The following is a 13,717-nucleotide window of genomic DNA, read 5'->3' as shown; positions in this document are numbered from 1 at the left end:
TAGCAGAGCCATAAAGGAAGGCGTTCTGGACATTACCATGACTCTTTCATGCAATGATACCTCTACCCACAAATTCCACTTTAGTGAATAAGCATGATGAGGACAGCTTGGCCTGTTTGGCAGGAAATTCTGTGTATGAAAATACAGCATTTCTTTCAGAACGTTTTAAAAATACCTTTTTGATCTATGATATATAATAAGGTTACTACTAAATCAAATTATTTTATTCTGTATCATAGAATCTCATTGTAGAAAATAAATTATTTCTTCCAGAATATATTAGAATGGATAAGGAATGTGTACAAATAAGAGTATAGCTATGCTTTAACTTTTAGTGACGCTTAAGAGTATATTACCAAATAATGTAAAGGGGAATATGAGTAAAGACAGTTACAGTGTATGGTCTGATCGCTGTTTCCCAGCTACTTGGGAGACTGAGTTGGGAGGATCACTTGAGCCCAGGACTTTGAGGCTGCAGTGAACCATGATTGCACCACTGTACTCCAGCCTTTACAAAGAGAAAAAGAAATAATTCATTCTATCATTGTGTAGACAATATAGTCCAACTAATTACTACTTCTTCCACTTTTCCTTTATTTAGTGGGTAACCAAGGGTTAGTTTGGCAATTTCTTAGAAAGCTAAACATGCACTTACTACACAACTCAGCAATCTCATTCCTAGGTTTTACTGAAGAGAAATGAAAATTTTATGTTCACACAAAAAGCTGCACATCAGTGCTCATAGCAGCTTTATTCATGCTTGTCAAAAACCCTAAACAGCACAAATACTCATCAACTTTTGAATTGTTAAAGTGTGGGACATCCATGCAGTGGAATTATTCAGTAGTACAAAAGAACAAACTATTGATAAATACAACAGCATGGATGAATCTCATGTGTATTATGCTAAGTGAAGGAAGCCAGACCCAAAAGACTGCTTACTGTAATTATTGCATTTATATGACATTCTGGAAAAGATAAAAATAGGACAGGACTAACAGCAGTGGTTGCCAGCAGCTGGAGGACAGAGGAGTTGCCTACTGTGTAGGCTGAATAATGGCCTCCCAGAGATATCTACATTCTGATTTCTAAAACCTGAAAGTGTTACCTTATAGAGCAAAAAAGACTTTGTAGATATGACTGAAAATCTTGAGATGGGGCAGCAGTTGTCTTGGATTATCTAAGTAAGCTCTGAATTTAATCACAAAGATACTTAAAGAGAAAAAAGTGTTAATAGGGGAGAAGGTGGCAATATGAAGACAAAGCACACATTGCAGTAATGTAGCCAGGAACCAAGGAATACTGGCAGTCCCTAGAAGCTGAAAGGAATAAGAAACAGATATCTTCCCTGAAGCTTCCAGAAGGAACCAGCCCTGTTAACACCTTGATTTTAGCCTCATACAATTCATTTCACACTTCTGATATGAGGAACTATGTTTGTGTTATTTTAAGGAACTAAGTTTATGGCAATTTTTTATAGGAGCAACAAGAAAACTAACACAACTACAAAGGGGCATAAGGGAATATTTTGGAGTGATGAAACTGTTCTATATTTTGGTTGTGGTGGTGGTTATAACTCTGTTATAACTTATAAAACAATATGCTAAAAAGTGTGATTTTAGCTAAGCATGGTGGTGCATGCCTGTAGTCCCAGTTTCTCAGGAGGCTGAGGTGAAAGGGTTGCTTGAGCCCAGGAGTTTGAGACCAGCCTGGAGAGCATAGCAAGAACCCATCTCTTAAAAAAATTGTGTGAACGTGCTGTATGTTAGTTGTACTATAATAAACCTGACTAAATTTTAAAGAAATGTTTCGTTCAGAACGTGTTTACCCAAAGAAAAAAAACATACATTAGACATGCTGCTTGGTGTCTTGGAAAGTCTATACATTTGTCGAAAGTATAATACAGATGGCAACTCTATACAAGTAAATAGAGCATAAATAATAATGCTCCATGGAGGGAATGCACTCCGAATTCTTATACAGTTAGCCAAAAATATCAAAGAGTTTAAAAAAAAAAAAAAAAAAAAAAAAAAGGACAATGTAAGGGAAAGTCTGCTGGGAGGACTCGTAGAAATATGTGTGTGTGTGTGTGTGCGCGCGTGTGTGTGTATGGTTTTATCTCTAAAACAGATGCACGAGAAGAAATGGTGCTTTTTTTCCTCTTCTGGAATAATTTCAAGAGAATGTAGTGTTTGGAACTGCTGCAGCCAAGAAGAAAACAGAGGAAATTGTAGAGAAGTTGAGCTGGTATTCTATTATTGAGTTGATGAATTAGTCAACCCTGGAACTGTTCTATCTTCTCGTTATATGAAATAATCAGCATTCTCTGCCCCCGCCTCACCCAATGCCCCTACATAGTTGGCTCTGCTATTTTGCATAGCCAAGAGCTTCTGTGCACGGTATCTTCTATTGTCTCCCCCACATTTACTTCAGCATTCTCCTTTCTGCACTCCGTTCTGGATGTTTGAACAATATTAGTAGACTCTCTTGCCTTCTAGTTTCAAATGTTTTGGGTGTAACCCTGACTGTATGTTATCCAAACTGATAAAACTGCCCTTCGATATAGTAATTCTCTCTTTCAATCTAGCATTTATCAGATCTGTTAAGGTTTTTATTTCAGTGACTATGTTTTTCTTGTCTAAGATGTCGATTTGTTTCTTTTTCCTTCTTTTTGTTTTTTGGTCAAACTGTGTCTGGTCTGTTTCTTTTTCATATCTATGTATTGTGTCATTTCTACCTGATTGTTATAATTTGTTATCTTTTTTGATGAATGTGAATTCTTTATTATTCTGAACATCTTAAACACTTAAATACTGATTTTTAAAATCTGTCAGATTTGTATAAAATTATTTTTTATAGTAAACTAGTGTTCTGATTATTAATTTTGATAGCTGTTTTACCATGAGATATTCTCTTATGGTAATTTTCTCTTATGGTAAATTTTACCATAAGATTTTCTCTTATGGTAAGACATGGTATTTCTCTTATGGTAAAACTTACGGTATTGGAATTTAGCTGGCTTGTTTTAAGTAGAAGGAAATTTTAAAGTTTTTCTTTTCCCCCCTTTCTCCTTTACTTCTTGATCTATACTCAGAAGTCTTTCCCTAGCAATTTTGAGGTTACCTCTACCCAAGTCTTGCCCCAGTCTATGAATGGGTTTTGTGTCATCATTTCAGAGCTGTTACACTGTCATGTTATTTAGGGATACTGCTCATCCTGACAGGCATGATCATGAGCTATATTTTTGTCTTCCTGTCTGCTGAGCCAATGTAACTCCACAGAACTGGAGCCCAGGCAATAGGTTGGTAGCACATTTTGTAGCCTTATTTTGCAATAGGGGGTAACAGCCCCTACTGCAAAGGACAGGAATAAGGATAAGGAATATATACAAGGAATACATATTATTCCTGTCCTGCAGCTACCTGTAGTTTCAAATAGTGAGCCTGTCTCTGAACCCTTATTATCACATACAGCATATTCAGTGAGCATTTCTCCACAGAGGCTGAATTTTCAGCTGCTGTCACTGCCTGCTTTTGAACTGGAGACTAGCGTGCCCAGGGTAACAACCCATTCATTAATTTGTATTACTCTTCAGTTTTTGGTCCATATGTTTGTTTTGACTTTGAACCTGATTGTACCTTTTGGTTTTCTACTTTAAAATTTTATTTGACATTTTAATCTATTTTGGAATATAGGAAATAAATCCATGTATATACTTATTCTATCAGAATCTAACCCTGGTATCTAACAAATAGGTAGTATGAAGACATAAAAGCACAGATTTATTGTCAAGTAAGTACAAGACACAAAGCTCAAAGAATTAGCTTAACGCAGTGGATAATAAAAAAGATTTTTCAATTTCTTAACAGGTTGTAATCTTCATCTTCTTTTCTTCTTTGTCCTTGCTTTCCTTTTTGTAAGATTATACTTTTTTCTCTTGTGCACATTGGATTTTGTTCTAGTACTAACCGATGGCAGTCCAGAACTACCCCAGCAGTTTTTCTTGCTCAGTCTTGTAAAAAATCACACCTTATTAACGTAATAAGCGTAGGATTAAGAATGTTACAGAACGTAATTTTTTCCTTAAAGCGAAAATAATTTTCATAGATTAGAGTTTATTGAGAATAATTTTTCCTAAGCCAGAGATACAAAATTCATCGCAATGGGAGTCCCAACTCTGATTATGTAGTAATTACTGCCTAGAACTATGCATTGAGCATTGAGGCTGCATCAACAAAGCAAAGTGCACTTTGAATGATTTTTGATGTATGCCATGGGCAGAGAAAGAGGGAATAGTGGCCCAAGTATTTGGCATTTCCTTCCTAGGTTTTTAAGTAAATTATTATATATTCTCATGTTTAAAAGAAGTTTAATTTTCCTATTTCACTTTTCTCGTATATAAATGTGAATAATTGTCTTCTTAATGCCAATTCCTGAATAGTGATGAAGTAATTTAGGCATTGGAAGCATTTTTTTAAATTATTACTTTTATGGAAGTTACATTTTCATATCACATTCTGTATAAAGGTCAGAATTAGGAAAGACTTATAATGTTAAATCACCTACATTTAAAAATTATTTAATAGAAGAGAACCTAGATACAAATGCTTATGGCCATTTTATTCATAATCACCTAAGACAGAAAACAACCCACATGTTCTTCCATGGCTGAATATATAAACAAACTCTGCTATTTTTATTTTATTTTTATAAACTTTATACTATACTATTCTATATATGACCACATAGTATATAATATACTCTGGAATGCTGCTCAGCAATAAAAAAGCATGTCACCTTTAACAGAGTCAGAAGAAAAAAAAGGAATGAACCCACATTCAACATCTTGAGTAGTGAATCTCAAAGTCATGCAGAATAGAAACTATTCTCAGAAAGGTTGCTTCTGTATCATGCCATTTATAAGCTATTCTTGACAAGACAAACATATATTGTTAGAAAACAGATCAGTAGTTATCAGGGGTTAGGGATTGTGAAACTGCAAAAGTAATAGTACAAGGGATTTTGGAGGTGTGTGTCATAGAAGTGTTCTTTATCCTGATTGTGGTGGTAGTTACATAAATCTGTATATGTTTTTAAGTTTACAGAACTATTTACCTCTCCCACCATCAAATCAGTTTCATAATTTTAAGTCAATTTTAGGAAAAAATTGTAGAATAATACTTTTTTTTTTTTTTTGACACAAGGTGATCTCACTATTACCCCAGCTGGCCCCTAACTCCTGGGCTCAAGCAGTCCTACCTATCTCAGCCTCTCGAGTAGCTGGGACTATAGGCATGCACCACTAGAATGGAAAATAGTACTATTAGTATAAGGTTATAAGTGTGCTGTGTATGAAGCACACTTTACAGGTTGTAAGTGTGCTGTGATATGAAGTAAAAAGGAAATTCTGGAAGTTAGAATAAAATGTCTAAGAAACTATGTGCAAAGAATAAAGTATATTGCAATTAGACACTTGGGATTGGTATTCAGTATTTGTATTTTGTAATGTAAAAAGTATAAAATATCTGTATTATTGATACTGCTCTATTATGGTCTGGTTGAGGGAACTTGATCAAGTAACTTAATTGCTCAAGTTATTAGGTTCTTTTTCAATGGAATGAGAAGTTTGTGCCCTGTGCTTCTCAAACTGAAATACTAATAAAACATTTTATTCCAGACTATGTTTGCATTAACATAAAATGTTTTAAATTATTTAGCGGTACGTAAAATAGATGCTCCAGAAAAATGCTCCTTGTTTTTTCTAGTGGCTTCACATAGTCTCTGCCATTCCATTCCATTCTAATTGTAATAGCATGAGACTAGGTAACATAATAGTATTTCTCATAGCTGTAAAGTTTTGGTTTGTGTTAATTTTTGTCAGATAATTTTTTTTAAGTTTTCATCTTTAAGTATTTATTTTTTGAATACTATGCAGAACAGAAATGTAAGACCACTAGATGGGGATGTAAACAATACAGCATTTGTTTCTGGTCCTCTGAAGTAACTTGGTGCAGCTTTAAGTGTAATTCCCAGAAAAGAGGGAAGAAAACAAAGAACAAATCCACTTGTTTTTATCTTCCTAAATGTTATAGTAATCTGCATTTGGGAAAATTAAGCTTCTAAACTAAGAATGAAGTCCTCTATACTCAAATAGCATATTGTGAAACCCAAATATGAATGACTTCAAATGACTGTCTTTGAATGACTCTCCATTGTTGCAATATGTGGCGTTATTTGTTTTATAAGTGTATTTTGTCCTCACAGATGTTTAATGATAAATACAAAATTAGAAATAAAATGTAGCACTTAAGACACAGTGCAATTTTTTTCTCCTGGGTTTTTCTGCCCCTGTCTTTGATACCATAAAAATTAGTGAATGATCACTTGCCTCTTTTAAAACATACTTTAAAAACTTATATTAATTTCATGACTTATTATTTTAAGTCTTCTACCTATAATTAGCAAAAGCATAGTTACACAAAATATTAAGGATTTCTTTAAAACAAAGATTTGAAACAAAATATCATTGTGTTGTATTCAGTCTTTTAAAGAGTTTAGAAAAAAAATATTAGAAAAGGACAAGGCTTTTTGTTTTTGTAGACTTTTTCCTCTTTAAAATGAAGGAAGCTGTGTATTCTCAGGAGTTCAAATTTTTTCTTGAGAATTTTTATCATGTAACTGTATATTTTATTACTTTTCAAGCAAATATATGTGTTCGTTGGTAATTATATAAGCTTTAATCTTTATCCATCATTATCACTGTTGAAGATTCCCTTTCAGCACAATACAGGACTTCTGTCCAATAAGGGCTGACAATTTTATTTAAATTGATGACTCAATTTTTAAAAATTGTAATATATATATATATATATGTTACTTATGTAACATAAATTTAACCATTTTACTCGTTTTAAGCCTATAACTCAGTAGCATTAAGTACATTCACACTATTGTGCAACCATCCACTGTTTCCAAAACTTTTTTATCACCACAAATAGAAACTCTGTAATCATTTAGCAATAACTCCCTATTGCACCCAGTCTCTGGTAGCTTCTAATCTACTTTCTGTCTTTATGAATTTGCCTTGAATTACTCAACTTTAAAACAACTCTGTGTGTGTGTGTGTGTGTGTGTGTGTGCGCGCGCGCGCATTAGATACCACTGTGTTACCCAGGCTGGACTTGGACCACTGAGCTCAATCAGTCCTCTCACCTCAGCCTCCCAAGTAGCTGTGACTACAGGCACCCACCGCGTGCTCAGCTTAAAATGACTATATGTTTTAATTTTTCCACTTGAATGAGAAAATTTAATATGGTAAAGGTTTACTATTGTCATTAGGAGAAATATAATACCATGAATAGTGGTGTGTGCATATATACAAATAGTTGTGAAGTATCACAAAGAACCAAGCCACTAATATTAGTAAGTTTATAAGATACCTTATTCAGAAAAGATAATTGAAGCCAGGCATGGTGGATCACACCTGTAATCCCAGCAGTTTGGGAGGCTAAGGTGGGAGGATTGCTGGAGTTCAGGAGTTCAAGACCAGCCTGGGCAACATAGCGAGACCTCGTCTGTACTAAAAAAAAAAAAAAAAAAAAAATAGCCTAGGCCAGGCACAGTGGCTCACACCTGTAATCCCAGCACTTTGGGAGACCGAGGCGGGTGGATCACGAGGTCAGGAGTTCAAGACTAGCCTGGCCAAGATGGTGAAACCTTGTCTCTATTAAAAATACAAATATTAGCTGGGTGCAGTGGCAGGCGCCTGTAATCCCAGCTACTCGGGAGGTTGAGGCAGGAGAATCACCTGAACCCAGGGGGCAGAGGTTGCAGTGAGCCTAGATCTCGCCACTACACTCCAGCCTGGGCGACAGAGTGAGACTCCATCTCAAAAAAAAAAAAAAAAATTAGCCGAACGTAGTGGGGTGCGCCTGTATCCCCAGTTACTTGGGAGGCTGAGGTGGGAGGATTTAGCTTAAGCCTGTGAGATGGAGGTTGCAGTGAGCTAGGATCATGCCACTGCACTCCAGCCTGGGTGACAGAGTGAGACTCGGTCTCAAAAAAAAAAAAAAAAAAAAAAAAAGAAAGGTAATTGAAACCTTTCAGATAGAAAAGCTGGGATTTCGTTATATTCTCTAAAGAGGTGATATATGGGGAAATATGAAAATAGGTAGATAATTATGAAATCAGTTGGGGAAATCTGGAGAATCATTTTCTGTACATTATTTTAGATAAAATTGTACTTTATCTCCAAAAAAAAATTGATCTGTTTTGTTAATATTTCTTCAGATTGTCTTTCTTGGGTTTCACAATTCTATAACTGGAGAGGTTTCCCTTTATAAAGCTCTACATACATTGCTATCACATTTTTACCTTAAACTTATTCCCTCATATCCTATCTTCACCAGAAATAGTTAATACTTTCACTAAAGTATACAAATTTTTCCTATCTATGATTCAGGAATCAGAGGATTTTTACAGTTAATGGGCTCATTTAACATTTGTTAAATTGTATTCTGTTGTGCCTTTTTTTTTAACTGAAGAAGTGTGATGTGTTGATAACTTAAAAAAATGTAATATTTTATTGCCTCTTTAATTTACTTATTATAATAGAGACAGTCTCAAATTCCTGGCCTCAAGTGATTCTGTCACCTAGGCTTCCCAAAGTGCTAGGATTACAAGCAAGAGCCACTGTGCCAGCTTATAATAAGTCTTATTCCAGTCTAAAATGAGAGGATTCTGTCTTGTCTTCCCCAGTTCTGTATTTGTGTGTTCCTTCTCTGCCAGTAAGGTACTCTGGCTCCCCAAGAGCATTTTATATGTTTACTCATTTGCTTAATGCTGCAACAAAGACAAAATCATACAAAAATGCTGCTCCAATGTCATTACAAACAATAGACTTTTAAGGTACAGCTCAAGAAATTTTTGCATTTCTCTTTATTTTCCAGTGAAAGTCATATACTTCAAACACTGTATTCAGAAATTATTTGGATTAGTTATTTTCCTTGTTCTACATGGCCATATTATTTATTCAAAAATCCTTATATTTATTTGTTTCTTCAGGTATTCACCTTTAGGTTTTCCCCATTCTTTTTTTTTTTTTTTTTTTTTTTTTTTTTTTTTTTTTTTAAGATAGAGCTTCACTCTTGTGGCCCAGGCTGGACTGCAATGGCGCAATCTCGGCTCGCTGCAACCTCCGCCTCCCAGGTTCAAGTGATTCTCTTGCCTCAGCCTCTCAAGTAGCTGGGATTACAGGCACATGCCACCATGCCCAGCTAATTTTTATATTTTTTAGTAGAGACACAGTTTCACCATGTTGGCTAGGCTGGTCTCGAACTCCCAACCTAAAGTGATTGGCCCACCTCAGCCTCCCAAAGTGCTGGGAATACAGGCATGAGCCACTGCACCCAGCCTTCTCCTCTCCTCTCCTCTCTCCTCTCTCCTCTCTCCTCTCTTCTCTCTCCCTTTCCCTTTCCCTTTCCCTTTCCTTCTTTCTTTCCTTCTTTCTTTTTTTCTTTCCTTCTTTCCTTCCTTCCTTCCTTCCTTCCTTCCTTCCTTCCTTCCTTCCTTCCTTCCTTCCTTCCTTCTGTCTTTCTGTCTGTCTTTCTGTCTTTCTGTCTTTCTTTTCTGAGACAGGGTCTCACTTCGTTGCCCAGGCTGGAGTGCAATGGTGTGATCACAGCTTATTGCTGCCCTCACTTAGTGGGCTCAGCTGATCCTCCTATCTCAGACTCCCGAGTAACTGAGACTACAGGCACATGCCACCACACTCAGGTTGTTTTTGTAGAGACAAGGTTTCACCATATTGCCCAGGCTGGTCTTGAACTCCTTGGCTCAAGCAATCCGCCCACCTCAGCCTTGCAAAGTGCTTAGGATTACAAGTATCAGCCACTGCATCTGATCCCTGTTCTTTTAAATTAAAAAAAAATTAATTATATCATTTACTCTTAAATGTTCTTAAATAAAAACTGTACAAAAATATATAATCAATGAACTGTCATTCCCTCTTCTGTCCCTCTCTCACTCGCCTGCTTTAGATAACTAGTTTTTTTCATTTCTGGTTGTCATTCCTCTAGAGGGTTTGTTTGTTTGTTTTGCTTCTTGGTTTTCATTCTGTGTGTGTGCAAAAATATGTATATCTTCATATGTAATTATATATTCTTCTTATGTCTTTCAGAAAAGACAGCTACTCTATGTACTTTTTTATAGTTTTGATTTATTTGATTTTTGGCTAATATATCCTGGATATATTTTTATCAGTTCATAGAGATCTTCTTTTTTTTTTTTTTACAGCTACATAATTTGTGATGTACAGTGTGTGGGTGTCCATAGTTTAACCTACTAATGTAAAAGCATTTATGTGTTTTTCCTGTGTTTTTCAATTACAAATAATGCTGCAATTCATCACTTTGTACATACATATTTTTATACATTTAGAGTTGTATATTCAGGGTAAATTCCAGAAATGGAATTGTTAAATCGAAGGATAAACACCTTTGTAGTTTGTTTGACATTGCCAAATTCTTCCCTATAGAGATTATAGTATTTTATATCCTGCCAGCAATGGTTAAGTTCCTATTTCCTCACAGCTGCACCAACAGAGTAATTGTCAAACTTTGGAGTTTTTACTGGTCTAAAGGTGAGAAATGGTATCTTAGTGTAGTTTTAATTTACATTTGCCTCATGAAAGTGAAGCTGAATGTATTTTCATATGTTTAAGAGCCATTTCATATTATTTTTCTGAATCATCTGTTTAATTTTTTTGCCTGTTTTTCTGTTGGGATTTTAGAGTTTTTAATTGGTTATCTAAGAGTTCTTTATATATTAGGAATATTAGCCTATTACCTATAGTTTATGTTGCAAGTATTTCCTCCCTGCTTATCATTTGTCTTTGGACTTTACTTACGATGTTTTTTGCCATGCAGAAGTTTTTCATTTTTATGTAACAGATTTGTCAATATTTTCTTTTAATGAATCTGGAGTTTGAGTCATTTATATAAAGTCTTTCTCAATACCTAAGTTATAAAGAAATTAATATATGTTTTCTTTCACTCTTGGTATCATTTCATACTTTACATTTAGAACTTAGGTCTACTTGGGGTGTATGCATATGTATAGTATGCAAAATTGATCCAGATATATCATTTTCCAAATAGCTATCTAGTTATCCCAACATTATTTATTTAAAAGTCCATTTTTCCTCTAGTCTTCTGAGATAAGCCCTTTACTGCATACTAAATTTCTAAATCTATACTTGTCAGTTTTTAGAATCTTATTCTTCCTCACTGGTCTTCTGTCTATTCAGGAGGAGGAGTCAGGAAGCCGTAACACCTCCCTCTCTCCAAAAGTATAAAGTAGATGCTGCTTATATCTGGAAAAACCTTCACTCTGGTTAGCATCACTGGCAACTGTATTTCCATGAGGATTCTAAGGCCCCAGGATTCTGTACAGGATGTGGTGTTGTTTACTTTCTATTTTCATGAAAATTGCATAGTTTTGTCTTCTTTTTATCTTTCCAACTTGGGAGATTTATGGGGAAGAAAAAGACAATATTGGCCATTGTTGAACATCGTTTATTTGGGTGAGATCCATTGGATTTAACAACTAAAACATTACAATCTGTGTGTTTATGCGACTGACTGGTATAAATTAGCTAAAATAAAATCCTTAAATACATTCATGGTTGTTGACACCACTTCCTCTTCAACATTTTTGAAATGTGTACCATAAATCCTAATTGTCTCAATTGATTATAAGCAGGCTTATATTCTAAAACAAAATTATTATTTTGTTGCAACTAGAAAACTGTTCTTACATCTTATACAAAAGTTTAGAATGTTTATATGGAAAATGAAATAGTAATGCCTAATATAAACTTTATACAAAAGTTTAGAATGTTTACATGGAAAATGAAATAATAATGCCTAATATAACATAACAATATGTACACAAAGGAAAAAAGAAGCAAAATGTTTCTGGGATGAAAATGAGGTGAAGAATTTTCAAGTCACGCTAAAGTTTGACAACATGGTTGTATTCTTGAGCGGCTCCCAAGAGAACTATTCTAAGAGTTGTGGAACAATATTACATACAGTTAGGATTAGTTGTTTTATAAAGGAATTTGTTGATATGATTAAAAATTATATATCCATGAGAAGTGGCCATTAGAGGGAAAAACAACATGCTATCCAAATCTGAAAGGCCATTAGCTTGAGCATCTCTAGTGTTTGGTCTTCATTATATAAATATATCAGATTATTTATTAAGAATACATAAACTATTTCTGCTAGTTTGACCAATATACTGAGTATTCCTGAGCAGAAAGAGTTCATATTTATTGACTGACCAGGCCTCTGAAAACTTCAGCAGGATGGGACAATTATTATTTTTTGTCTAATTGGTGAAATAATCCCAATAAATAACTGTTGTACCTGATCTCTTATTTTTAAAATTGAGATATTTATATTTAAACTCATTTTAAAAACATTGCCTCTCTGGGTTCACTTTTAAAAGTATTTGAGGTACTACCTTCTAGAAAGAATTAATTATTTATGTCCTGTATAGCTACCAATTATTTTCTATCTTAATGTATATCACCCTTGCATGCATTTTTTTTTTATTATTTGAAATGGTTCTTTGGGAGAACAAAAGTATTGCAAGGAGCTCCAGTGACCCAAATGAATTATAAAACATTAACCAGTAAGTCAGCAGTTCTGAACATCAACCTTGACAGCTTATGAGTGAAGATAGTAAGGGAGGGCCAGATTTAAAGGATCAATATATTTGACCTGACAAAATCAAGGGATGAGGCATATTGAGGTGCAGTTTAGAACCATGAGTACTATTCTTAGAAAAGCAGGCCTAGACACACTTATAATCTGAAACCTAAGATAAAGAAAAAATTATGAAAGCAGACAGAGAAATGTTTGCTTTACATACCAAAGAACAATAATTTGAAGACCAACATTTTTTCGTCAGGAAACGTAGAGGCCAGAAGACAGTATAAATCATCTTAAAACCTGAAACAATAAATCAGTCATTCCAGAATTCTGTGTCCAGTGGAAGTATCCTTCAGAAATGATGGCAAAATTAAGACAATTTTACAAATGGGAAACTAAGAGAAATTTGTCTCCAGCAGACCTATACTACAAGAAATGATAATGGAAGTTCTTCAAGTGAACAGGAAATGATACTAAGAGAAAACTTGGATCTTCAGGAGCAAATGAAGAACATCAGAAATGGTAAATATCTGGATAAAAATAAAAGACTATTTTTATCCTCTTAAGTCCTTTAAAATGACCTTTGGGTATTTAAAACAAAATTATAACATTGGAGTTTTGGAGTTTTCAGTGTATGTAGATTAATACATATTTACATTGTTAATATACAATAAAAGTAATTTATACGACTACTATAAAATACATAAAACTATAACAATGTATGGTATGTGGCAAGGGGGCAGGTGATTAAAGGGACCTATATGCTTACAAGGTGTATATATTTTACATGAAGAGAAGAGATACAGTGTTCTGCTTGAACTCTGGAAGATTAGAGATGTATATTGTGATCCTTACAGAAATCGCTAAAAATAAAATACAAAGAGGTACAGTTCATGAGCCAATAGAATTGTTAAAATGCCATACTAAGGAGTATTTAAATTATCTTTCTAAAAAGTAGAAAAGAGGTAGCTCACGCCTGTCATTCCAGCACTTTGGGA

The 13,717-nt window shown here is 34.5% G+C and overlaps 1 protein-coding gene across 24 annotated transcripts in view; it reads left to right on the top strand.

Annotated features, from left to right (window-relative positions):
* The window catches only part of BAZ2B (bromodomain adjacent to zinc finger domain 2B), a 409,685-nt gene that overhangs the window by 27,078 nt on the left and 368,890 nt on the right, over window positions 1-13,717 (top strand). For 23 of the 24 annotated variants that reach the window (XM_073019726.1, XM_073019727.1, XM_073019730.1 and 20 more), the window contains exon 3: window positions 13,139-13,241. The gene's annotated coding sequence lies outside the window, so the exon portion shown is untranslated. Of the gene's footprint in view, window positions 1-13,135; window positions 13,242-13,717 lie in introns of all 24 variants that reach the window. The other variant, XM_073019732.1, reaches the window with a different exon arrangement.

This window comes from Chlorocebus sabaeus, chromosome 10 (genome assembly GCF_047675955.1).
Source record: "Chlorocebus sabaeus isolate Y175 chromosome 10, mChlSab1.0.hap1, whole genome shotgun sequence".
NCBI lineage: Eukaryota > Metazoa > Chordata > Mammalia > Primates > Cercopithecidae > Chlorocebus > Chlorocebus sabaeus.
This window is presented reverse-complemented; position numbering and strand designations above follow the sequence as displayed.